Below are 13,486 nucleotides of genomic sequence, written 5' to 3'. Positions count from 1 at the left end.
ACAAAGAGTATTCTATTGCAACTTAGATATTTATCTAATGAATCATTAATTTGAGTCATTATCATTTCAGAATATTAGCCAATTCATTCACTGAAATACTACATATTTGTATGAATTTTCCCCATTATATTCAGAATAAAGCAATTCACTCATATGTTAATAAAAAACACAAATCATTCCACTAAGGGATTAGAATAATACATGCTACAACCTCACAGGGCACAGGGTCACCTCAAAGAATGGTTTCCTTGGAATATTCAGATACTGGACTAGCAGATAGCAATATAAAAGCACATTGGTACACATTTCTAAGAGAGAAAATGTGGAAGAAAAGCAAGGTAAAACTAGAGGATGATCCTATTTGTCATTTTGAGGCTATGTTCTTCCAAATAGATATGCATGCATTTGCATATATATGTAAAAACAAATACATATATATTTATTACAAATATAGTAAATATACATGCATATGTACATATAGCTATATTTTTGTTACTTCTTGAACCTTAGGAATGACTGGAGATGTTGGAATTGGGACAGGTAAATCATATGCATAATGAAAATATATATTTTATGGAAGTGACAGGTAAAATCACAAGAGGTAAAAGGTAAAAGGTGGAATCTGAGGATTTCATTATTATTTCATTATTATATTTTGATTGCTATACAATTGTAATACTTAGTTTTTCTTTACAATTTCTTACATGTTTATTTTAAAATTAAATGTTCTATGCATGGAATAGAATGTACTTGATCTGAGAGGAATGATGAGGATAATCTCCAGGAGAAACTGACAAATCTATGGGGTTTCCAACAACTCTTTTATTGGACTACATAAATGATCCCTTCTATAAGAAGCAATGAGAAGACATCTGGTGACCTAGAAATAATTTGTCTGATAGATATGAGAACTTAATTCCAATAAATTATATGATTCATTCATGTCCAACAATAGGAGCAGGATTTCAAAAATCCTTTAACCTTATTCAAAGGCAAAATACAATAGATGTAACTTTCATTAAAGGGTTCCTAAAATTATAATTTATCAAAAACAAGCTTAGAATTTTAGGTGAGAGATGTATTCCTTCCCTTCTTTCAATGACCCTGTCTTTAGTTTCATCAGGTCCCTAATCTATGCAAATAGGAAGACAATGTATTATTTTAAATAGATAGCTCTTTCTCAGAGTCAGTAATATATATGTTTGCCTTTCAAAGTCAATGAAGTTGAATTGATTGCTAGGATCAGAGCTCCAGAATCCATAGAGATTGCAGCAGCAAAGGTAAATGGGAATTTCCATTTGACACCTGTTCCTCCTTTTCATACAAATAAAGAATTTTTAAATCAAATCTTTAGATATTTTGTGCTCATTATGAACAGAGTACTGCCATAAATGTTGGCGGAAATGCAAAGGTTAAATTCTGCCCTTATGTAATTTATAATATATTTAGGAATTTTAGAACAAGTATCACAAATGAATAAGTGAATGAATAGATTAAAAAAGAGCATTTAATTATATGGTGTGAGGTGAAAGTGATGTAAAGATACAAATAAATGAAAGAAGCAGTACCTGTCTTAAGGAATTTACATTTTAATAGAGGCTATAACACAGAAAGGATAGTGGGGACTAGGGAGCTTGTTTTTTTTTCCTTCTTTTTCTTTCATATTTAATTTTTTGGTGCTTGGCTTTGTTTTTTTTTTTTTACTTGTTTCTGGTTTTGAAAAAAATCACAGAAAATGATAGGGGAACCATAAGAAAATTGGTTTATAATTTTTCTCTAGAAGCAATTATATATATATATATATTATATAGATGCAAATATTTATTTGATTATTTCTATCAGAGAATGAGATGGGAAGCAGGGAGGGGGAAGGACCATGTGCATAGCAGAAGGGTAACTGATAAGATGTCCCAAAAATGTCTTTGCTGAGTAGATATGAAACACAGATTAGTGTCTTGACAGTCATGAGCTTATTTAGTTCAACTCATTTTAAAAATAAGATAGCTATAGTAAATATAGGGCAAACTGAATAGTGTGATGATAATGTCGATGATGATAAAAATAAAAATATTCTTATGTGCTTATTATTTGTCAGGCATGGTATAAAGTGCATTGAAATTATTATTTCATTTGATCCTCACAACCATGCTTGGAAATACAGGGATCTATTTTGTATATGAAAAAACAGAGGCAAGCAGATTAATAAATGACTTGCCCAAGTTCATATAGATAGTAAACTTTTGAATTCAATTTGAACTCAGGTCTTCCTGACTCCAGGTCTGGCATTTCATTATCCATCTGAATTTGCATTCAGAAAGACCTGGCTCAAATCTTTTTTTTAATTAATTTTTATTAAAGATATTATTTGAGTTTTGCAGTTTTCCCCCCAATCTTGCTCCCCCCCCCCCCCATGGAAAGCACTCTGTCAGTTTTTACTTTGTTTCCATGTTGTACCTTGATTCAAATTGGGTGTGATGAGAGAGAAATCATATCCTTAGGGAAGAGACAAGAGTGCTAAGAGGTAACAAGATCAGACAATAAGATATCTGTTTTTATCTAAATTAAAGGGAATAATACAGATGGCACTCTCCTTTGCAGACAGCCCAAAATTGTTCCTGATTGTTGCACTGATGGAATGAGCAAGTCCTTCAAGGTTGAACATCACTCCCACGTTGCTGCTAGGGTGTACAGTGTTTTTCTGGTTCTGCTCATCACACTCAGCATCAGTTCATGCAAATCCCTCCAGGATTCCCTGAAATCCCATCCCTCCTGGTTTCTAATAGAACAATAGTGTTCCATGACATACATATACCACAGTTTGCTAAGCCATTCCCCAATTGAAGGACATTTACTGGATTTCCAATTCTTTGCCACCACAAACAGGGCTGCTATAAATATTTTTGTAAAAGTAATGTTTTTACCCTTTTTCCTCATCTCTTCAGGGTATAGACCCAGTAGTGGTATTGCTGGATCAAAGGGTATGCACATTTTTGTTGCCTTTTGGGCATAGTTCCAAATAGCTCTCCAGAAGGGTTGGATGAGTTCACAGCTCCACCAACAGTGTCATAGTGTCCCAGATTTTCCACATCCCTTCCAACAATGATCATTATCCTTCCTGGTCATATTGGCCAATCTGAGAGGTGTGAGGTGGTACCACATAGAAGCTTAAATTTGCGTTTCTCTAATAATTAATGATTTAGAGCATTTTTTCATATGGCTATGGATTGCTTTGATCTCCTCATCTGTAAATTGCCTTTGCATATCCTTTGACCATTTGTCAATTGGGGAATGGCTTTTTGTTTTAAAAATGTGACTCAGTTCTCTGAGTCCTTTGTCAGAATCATTAGTTGTAAAGATTGTTTCCCAATTTACTACATTTCTTTTGATCTTGGTTACATTGGTTTTATCTGTGCAAAAGCTTTTTAATTTAATGTAATCGAAATCATCTAATTGGTTTTTGGTGATGTTCTCCAACTCTTCCTTAGTCTTAAACTGCTCCCCTTTCCATAGATCTGACAGGTAAACTAGTCCTTGATCTTCTAATTTGCTTATAGTATTGTTTTTTTATGTCTAAGTCCTGTAACCATTTGGATCTTATCTTGGTAAAGGGTGTGAGGTGTTGGTCTAATCTAAGTTTCTTCCATACGGATTTCCAATTATCCCAGCAGTTTTTATCAAAGAAGGAGTTTTTATCCCAATGGTTGGACTCTTTGGGTTTATCAAACAGCAGATTACTATAATTATTTCCTGCTTTTACACCTAGTTTATTCCACTGGTCCACCACTCTATTTCTTAGCCAATACCAAAGAGTTTTGATGACTGATGCTTTGTAATATAATTTTAGATCAGGTAGGACTAAGCCACCTTCTTTTGCACTTTTTTTAATTAAGCTCCTGGCAATTCTTGACTTTTTATTTCTCCATATGAATTTACTTACAATTTTTTCTAACTCATTAAAGTAATTTTTTGGAATTTTGATTGGTAGGGCACTAAACAGATAGTTTACTTTTGATAGAATTGTCATTTTTATTATATTATCTCCATGAGTAGTTGATATTTGCCCAGTTATTTAAATCTGATTTAATTTGTGTGAGAAGTGTTTTATAATTGTTTTCAAAAAAGATGCTGAATCTGTCTTGGCAAATAGACTCCCAAGTATTCTATATTGTCTGAGGTTACTTTGAATGGATTTCTCTTTCTAGCTCTTCCTGCTGTATCTTGCTAGACATATATAGAAAAGTTGAGGATTTATGAGGGTTTATTTTATAGCCTGCAACTATACTAAAATTGCTAATTGTTTCCAGTAGTTTTTTGGATGATTTCTTGGGATTCTCTAGGTCATCTGCATCATGTCATCTGCAAAGAGTGAGAGTTTTGTTTCTTCCTTCCCAATTCTAATTCCTTCAATTTCTTTTTCTTCTCGAATTGCTGATGCTAACATTTCTAATACAATATTGAATAGTAGTGGTGATAATGGGCAGCCTTGTTTCACCCCTAATCTTACTGGGAATGCCACTAGCTTCTCCCCATTGAATATAATGCTTGTTGATGGTTTCAGATAGATACTGTGAATTATTCTAAGGAATAGTCCATTTATTCCTACACTCTCTAGTGTTTTTAATAGGAATTGATGCTGTATTTTGTCAAAAGCATTTTCAGCATCTATTGATATGATCATATGATTTCTGATAGGTTTGTTGTTGATATAATTGAGCATACTAACAGTTTTCCTAATATTGAACCAACCCTGCATTCCTGGAATAAATCCTACTTGATCATAATGTATTATCGTAGTGATAATTTGTTGTAATCATTTTCCTAAGATTTTATTTAAGATTTTTGCATTTATATTCATCAGGGAAATAGGTATATAATTTTCTTTCTCTTTTTTAACTCTTCCTGGTTTAAGTAACAGCACCATAATTGTTTCATAGAAAGAGTTAGGCAGAGTTCCATCTTTCCCTACTTTTCCAAAGAGCTTATATAGAATTGGAACCAATTGTTCCTTAAATGTTTGGTAGAATTCACTTGTGAAACCATCAGGCCCTGGAGATTATTTTAAGGGAGTTCAGTAATAGCTTGTTGAATTTGTTCTTCTGATATAGGGTTGTTTAAGTATTTAACCTGGGCAACTTATATTTTTGTAAATATTCATCCATTTCACTTAGATTATCAAATTTATTGGCATAGAGTTGGTCAAAATAATTTTGAATTATTACTTTAAATTCCTTCTTATTGGTAGTGAGTTCACCTTTTTCATTTATGATACTAGCAATTTGGTTTTCTTCTTTCTTTTTTTAATCAAATTGACCAGAGGTTTATCAATTTTATTGGTTTTTTCATAATACCAACTTTCAGTTTTATTTATTAATTCACTAGTTTTTTTGCTTTCAATTTTATTAATTTCTCCTTTAATTTTTAGAATTTCTAATTTAGTATTTAATTGGGGATTTTTGATTTGTTCTTTCTCTAATTTTTTTCATTGCATGTTTAGTTCATTGATTTCCTCTTTCTCCAATTTATTCATGTAAGCATTTAAAGCTATAATATATCCCCTGAGAGCCACTTTGAATGAATCCCATAGGGTTTGGTATATTGTTTCATTATTATCATTATCTAGGATTAAATGGTTAATTCTTTTTATAATTTGTTTTTTGGTCCTCTCATTTTTTAAAATGAGGTTATTCAATTTCCAATTGTTTCTGGGTCTATATCTCCTTGGCCCAGTATTGCATATGACGTTTTATCGCATTGTGATCTGAGTAAGATGTATTCACTATTTCTCCCTTTCTGCAGTTGATCATTAGGTTTTTATGTCCTAGTACATGGTTAATTTTTGTATAACTTCCATGTACTGCAGAGAAAAAGGTATATTCCTTTCTATCCCCATTCACTTTCCTCCATAAGTCTCCCATATATAATTTTTCTAACAATCTATTTACCTCCTTAACTTCTTTCTTGTTTATTTTATGATTGGATTTATCTAGATATGATGGTGGGAGGTTGAGGTCTCCCACTAGTAGAGTTTTGCTGTCTATGTCTTCCTGTAGTTCTTTCAGCTTCTCCTCTAAGAATTTGGGTGCTGTCCCACTGGGTACATATAAATTCAATACTGAAATGACATTATTGTCTATGGTACCTTTTAGGAGGATAAAGTTATCTTCCTTATCTCTTTTAACACTATCTAATTTTGCTGCTGCTTTATCTGAGATAAGGATTGCTACCCCTGCAGGTACTGTGACTCTATGTTTAATTATCTTTCCACCATGGCATATTGACCCCATCATAACTACATGAATTTGAAGAGGAAGAAGAAAAGTAGGGAAAGGTTGGAAAGTGGACATTCATTGAATTAAGTTATTTTCATTTCTTTCCCAAATCTCACTTTTGTGCAAAGACAAAAATGAAACAAAACCTTATTATCAAGAATTTAATCTCTTTTAGCATAGACAGATTCAAAAATAAGATATTTATGAATTTGCAGAAATTATTTGAACTATCTAGACCTGTTTTTTCATCTTCAAAATGAAGCAGTTGGACTGAATAGTCCCTTAGGTCCTTCTGGATTTAAATTTATGGTACTAAATGCATACAAAATAAATCTTGGAAGAAGGATTCTAACAGCTAGGGAGATCAGGAAATACTATGTAAAAGATATTGTTAGAATTTAGAAAGAAATGGGATGGAGGTAGGGACTGGAAATACATTAAAGTAATGAATGACCAACAAAAAATGCAAGAAGATGGTAGTAAAGGACAGCTAGGTGATAGAATGGCTAGAACACCCACCTGTATTCAGGAGGACCTGAATTCAAATTTAGCCTCAGACACTAAATAATTGCCTAGCTGTGCGACCTTGGGCAAGTTACTTAACCCCATTGTCATATTTTTTTTTTAAAGGAGATAGCATTGAGAGTGTGGTAAGAAGCCTAGTTTGTCTGGATCAAAGTTTGGGAAAAGAAATAACATATAATAATATTGTAGAAGTATATTAGCTTCAAGTTCAGAAGGACTTCAAAAACTAATTAGAGCAGTTCATATTTGATCACACACCCTTTCCCCACAGATAAGAATCTGTAATCTAGATTTATGCTCCCATGATACTATATACTTCAGAGGATGGTGCAATTATTGAAAACTAGGTTAATCAGACAATACTTTATGGAATTGCTATTTTGTTTTTTTGTTTGGTTTTTGTTGTTTCTTTTTCTTTTTAGTTTTTGCAAGGCAATGGGGTTAAGTGGTTTGCCCAAGGCCACATAGTTAAGTAATTATTAAGTCTCTGAAGCCAGATTTGAACTCAGGTACTGAGGGCTGGTGCTCTATCCACTACACCACCTAGCCTCCCGTTTGTTATTTTTTTAATTAGCACAATCATTTGGAGAAAATGAGATACATAAAAAACAGAAAGGGTCAGCCTCTAATTAGAATAATTATATCTGAGATATAGGAAAACAATTCTAGATCAAAGTTAAAGATGATCTTCATACCAACATTGGGTTAAATATTTGGAGGACCAGAGAAATGGAATGATTTGTGAACATACAAGAGGGAATAAGAGAATACATTCTTAAATTTTAAGAAGCATATGATGGGAGTGGGGGACTTATTGAGGTTCATCAGTGGCCAGGTAGGGGCAGAAAAGTCATATTATCATTATGTTTCCTGAGAGATAAGGAACAAAAGTTCAGTAGCATATCAAGCCACAGTAAGTAGAGTTATAGGAATTATGGAGGGAATTATTGAAGGCTATTCTATCAGAGTGCAAACTCTGTCCTGTCAGAAAAAAATAATAGAATTTTGAGTATGGATTCAGTAAAGAATATTACCTGAAGGATAGGCTAACTAAATTCCAAAAGTTCTATCATTAGATTGCCTTCAGGGTGATGAATTTTTCAGCCCTAGGCCAAATAAGTTTGTCTGTTGAAGGTATGAGGTTTTGGGAGACCATGGGCAGGGAATGGAGGAAGGTATGATATAAATTAAAAGAGGTAATGCTTACATTGCAGAATTTACAAATCTTTGAAATATAGAGAAGTATATTAAAGATTATTCACAAACAAGGTGGATAAGAACAATATAATGACATTTTAATTCAAGACACATTTTAATTCAGTGTACTAAGTCTAGATATATTCTAATTAGTGTTCAGATTTAGGGATATGAAATTTTTTTAGAAAAAAATTATTTCTGAGTTATTTATTTTTTGTACTTGTAAGATAATATTGCCCCTACCAAAGTGGCCCTCTTCTTTTTGAAAATCCCTTGGAGAAGGACTGATCATTGAGCATTAGCTTTCCAAATCTATCAGTATTAAACTAAATCACCAACTATGATAAACACTAACCAAGAAAGCCCATAATTCACTCCACTACTTACTCTCAAAAATTTGGTCAATGAGTGACTCATCCTAAATAAATCTGGTCAGCTAATAAACATGATCCCAAACACCTGCAAACCTATAATACACAGCTGTATGTGTGTTTCTGTTAATCTGCAGAATAAAAGTTAAGCAGCAGTTCTTGCAGAGGGCAAGTAGATTCTATTAATGGAGAATCAAATAGCAATATTCCCCTGGGATATGAAGTGGGTTGTGAGTTCTAGAGGAATGTTGTCCACACTCAGTATTGCCCTGGGGGTACTTATAAAGGCTACAAGTCAAGGTCCTGAAAATGCCAACTTTGGTGAAGTTAGATTTGGTGAAGCTCCTTTCCTCTCTAAAAGGATGGGCTTCCTTGCTGATTGTGTTTATCATCCTTTCTCTAGTGTCTGTATGTTTATTTCTTTCAAACCTTGGCAAAAATCCAAATTGTCAGCACAGTCACAAATTAAGATTCATTTCCACAGAGCAGTACCCGCACTGGTAGCCAGTGTCAGACAAGATCTTTCTCAGGAGAGATTTCAAGCCAGCTGTGAGGGGAATTGGGGGAGGGAAGGAAGAATATTCTTGCCTTTCTTTTTAATTACTTGTTCACATTGTTCACACAGGGACACCAAACCTATGCTTTCTTTGTAGATGAAGCTTCATTTCTGAAGACCAGAAAGTCCCACCCAGTTTTGTTTTCCTCTCTTTTACTTCAAAGCATGTCAATGAAAACATATTCCTATTTGGTAAGATATCCCAAATCTTTATCAGTTGAGAAAGACACATTTTCTTAGCCTTTCTTGACATGCATTATTAGATCATTAAACTTTGCTATTGAGAAAATATTTGGTGTGTTTGGGGGGGGGGGGAGTTAATGGTCAAGCACCAGTCAAAAGGGTTTTCTCTAAAATGGAGAACTGGTTGGGATTTTCATTTGTGGTAAGGGATTTGTTATATGAAGAGAAATAAATAAGAAAGTTTCAAAGTAACCAGCTTTGATTTTTTTCTAGTAAAATATCATTCAAATGAAAATCCAACTTATAATAGAGTTAGGATAGTGGGTTTTTCATATACAACTATGTTTAATAAAAAATTTTCAAAGGAAATTATTGACTTATTACTAAACATATTATATATTAAATCCTAAGTTCTTAATGATGGGACTTAAAGGTTATTTATTTCTTGTGGCAAAAAAAAGGGATCAAAATTCCTGAAGGGAAATAATAGTTGCTGCGTTGGAAAAGACCTCAGAAGATTTATTACATCTATTATTACATCAAAGGGATTCACTTTAACTAAGGGATTAGCATTTGCCTTTCTCTACATCACTATCATACACATCTCTGATGATGATTGAAAAGTTGGTCAAATCAAATTTTTCACTGCTGAGTTAACTGGTGATTTTTCTTCTTAAATTTCCCAAAGCACAGTGAAAAAACAAGACAAAACAAACAAGCAAACTTAAATCTCCAGGCATGCTATATTTTAATCTATGTTAAGGGAAGAGGGGGAAAGACTCCAAAGCACTGAAAACTATTTTAGTACAGTAAGGTAATTGATTCATGTAAGGACATTATAATGCTCCATATTCTCAAAGGTTCTGACTATTGGGAGTATTAGAAGGCACCATTTAAATACATTGATTAAGCTGAAGAAGACTTAAAAACTATAAACCAGTGTTGGGGCAGCTACAAGGTGGAAAGTGGATAGAATTCTGGTCCTGGAGACAAGAAGACACATCTTCCTGAGTTCAAAACTGGTCTCAGACATTTTGTAGCTGGGTGGTGACCTGGGCAAATGAGTTAATTTCATTTGCCTCAGTTTTCTCATCTGTAGAATAAGCTGGAGAAGGAAATAACAAATCAATTCAGCCAAGAAAACTCCAAATGGGGTCACAAAGAGTCTGACACTACTGAAATAACTGGACTACAAAAAATAATAAAAAAGAAGAACAGTATTAAAGGTCATGTATTGCATTGCTAATGACCCTGGAAAAGGAGTTTTAAAAACATGGATTTTATAGGTGAAGAAACTGAGACAAAGAGAAATTAAGTAATAGACCCAAGGTTATACACCTATGAACCACTTAGACCAAAGTTCAGTAATAAAAATAGTTAAGTGTCAAAGGCAGTCAGGATTTTAACTCATGTCCCATAAGATGTCACTTTAGTGTTTTTTTTTCCATTGCATTACTTATATGGTTTTTCTCAATTATGGATCATCCCCAGTTTGTCAAAGAATTTCCTAAAATGAACCAAAAAAGGTTATTTCATGTCTGTCTAATAAGGGAAAATATCATTCACTTCTTTCTGTATATTATGCTTCTATTAGTTAAAGTAGTTCAAACCCATGAGGTTTTGTTAGATGCTTTTTATGTTATTCCTACATAATGGGTTTACAGTACTTTGAAATACTTGGGTCTTTCTCACATTAACAGCTAACAATGCCTTACATCTCTATATTTGTGAAGACTTTCTTAAAATGTAAGAATGAGTCTTTGTTTATCTTCATTAAATTTTAGGGTTTTTTTCATAGAATAATAAATTTAGAGATAGGAGTTAGGGTCACACAGTTAGTAAGTATTATAAGTTAGATTTGAGCCAGGACTCAACTGACTTCCAGCCAATGACGGAGAGAAGACAGGCGCAGTTCTAAAGTCACCTGATCTTTCCTCATCTATCACATGAAACAAACCTCTTAAAAGAAATCCAGCCCACAAAACCCAGAAAAAGAAAAGCCAGGAAAAAGAACATATACCTCCGGATTTGTGTCTGCCAGCAGCTTTGGCCAAATTTGAGTGGGCCCAGGTGTGTGAGCAGAAGAACCAGCCCAGCTGAGGAATGACCTCAGGCCAGGGTAAAGCCCACCATTGATTGAAGGCAAAAGAATTCAATAGCTCCAACTCCTCCCTATAAGCAAAGGGACACTCCAGCTAAAGCAACCAACAACTCCTACTGGCCAGCCAAAGGAACTGCACTCAGTGAGTAAAGGCTTTAGCGATCCCAAGCCCCTGTGAACCAGCCCCTCCCCAACTCAGGTCTTAGAAAAATGAAGAAGGGTCAGTGAAAAGGTAGATACATAGAAAAATTCTTAGAAGGGCAAGACCCTAACTCAGAGAGACCTGGAACCTCTGAGGAGAATACAATCTGGTCTTCAGCACAGAAAGACTTCCTTGAAGAAATAAGGAAGTGCTTAAAAATTTGGGAAAGACAATTAATACCTTGCAACAAGAAAACAAAACCTTAGAAAGTACAATTGGACAAACACAAAAAGAGAATAAATCACTCAGATCATCAATTGAAGAATTACAAAATGAGAATAAATCTCTCAGATCCTCAAAGGAGCAAATGCAAAAAAGAAATTAATTCTCTCAAAACCTCAATTGGTCAAATGGAAAGCTCTTTCAAAAGTAGAATTGACCAATTGGAAAAGGAGTTGCAAAAGGTTAATGAAGAAAACTCCTCTCCACAAAAAAGAATGGAGTCTACAGAAACTAATGCCTCCATGAGACAGCAAGAATCAGTTAAACAAAATCAAAAAATAGAAAAAATAGAAGCAAATGTGAAATACCTCATCAACAAAACCACTGACCTCGAGAATAGATAGAGGAGGGGCAACCTGAAAAATAGGAATTCCTGAAAACATTGAAGAGAAAAAAGCCTGGACTTAATATTACAGGATCTAGTGATGGAAAACTGCCCTGATTTCATGGAATTGGAGGGCAAAGTAGTTATTGAAAGAGTACATTGATTCCCACCAGAAAAAGATCATAAAATGAAAACACCAAGGAATGTTGTGGCCAAACTCCAGAACTATCAGATAAAAGAGAAAATCCTGCAAGAAGCCAGAAAGAAACAATTTAAATATCAAGGAGCAACAGTAAGGATCATGTAGGACCTGGCTGCATCAACATTTAGGGATCAAAGGGCCTCGAATGAGATATTTCGAAGAGCAAGGGAGCTTGGAATGCAGCCAAGAAACTACTTTCCTGCAAAGCTGAGCCTTCACTTCCAGGGAAAAAGATGGACATTTAATGAAATGGAAGAATTCCAAAAATTTCTGATGACAAGACCAGAGCTAAACAGAAAATTTGGACATGAAACAAGAGGTTCAAGAGACACATGAAAAGGTATAAAAAAAAAGGTGGTGGTAAAAGGAAAAAAAATGCAATCCAGTAAGTTGAAACTAGCTATATCCCAGCAAGGTGGGGGGGATTCTAATAAATCTTGAGAATTATGACTCTAAGAAAGAGAATATACCTAGCCAGAAATAATGGACATTCATGACCTATCCATGAGACTGCTATCTAAAGAGATGTAACTGGCTTTAACCCCACTTGGGAGAAAGACCCTAATAACTCTCAGGAATTTTGACTCTGTTCGATAGAATATACTCAACTAGAAGGGACAGACACTCAGAATTTTCTATGACTTAGATAAAATGATCTAAAAAACACTACCTCCTTAAAAAGGGGGATAGGAAAGAGACTGGAGGAGGGAGGGAGCAGATTGAATGGGGTAAATCTCATTACACTACGAAGTATCCAAAAACCTATGGTAATAGAGGGGAAGAAGGGAGCAGATGAGAAACACCTGAATCTTCTTCTCATCAGACTTGGCTTAAAGTCAACCTACACATACTCAGTTAACTTATAAAACATCTAACCTTTCAAGTATTGAAAGGGGAAAAGGTAAGGGGGGGGATAGAGAAAGGGAAGGGTAGTGGGGGGAAAAAGGGGGAAATAACAAAAGGAAATAAAGGGAAAAGGGAAAAGGGAAAGGGGAAAGAAAGGGGAGGCTGTGATATAGGATGGCAAACATACTGAAGGGGTGGTATTCAGAAACAAAATACTGGGGAATATGGATAAAGTGGGGAGAAAGGGGGGGGGAAATACAAACGGAGGGAAGATAGCACAGAGGGCAATAAAGAATTAGTAAACATAACCTTGAATGTAAATGGGATGAACTCTCCCTTAAAATGTAAGGGAATAACAGAGTGGATTAAAAGCCAGAATCCTACAATATGCTGTTTACAAGAAACTCATTTGAAGCAGAGAGATACATATAGAGTAAAGGTAAAAGGTTGGAGCAAAATATATTTTGCTTCAGCTGAAGTAAAAAAA

This window comes from Macrotis lagotis, chromosome 6 (genome assembly GCF_037893015.1).
Source record: "Macrotis lagotis isolate mMagLag1 chromosome 6, bilby.v1.9.chrom.fasta, whole genome shotgun sequence".
NCBI lineage: Eukaryota > Metazoa > Chordata > Mammalia > Peramelemorphia > Peramelidae > Macrotis > Macrotis lagotis.
The sequence above is the reverse complement of the archived record's forward strand: the minus strand, read 5'-3'. Positions refer to the sequence as shown.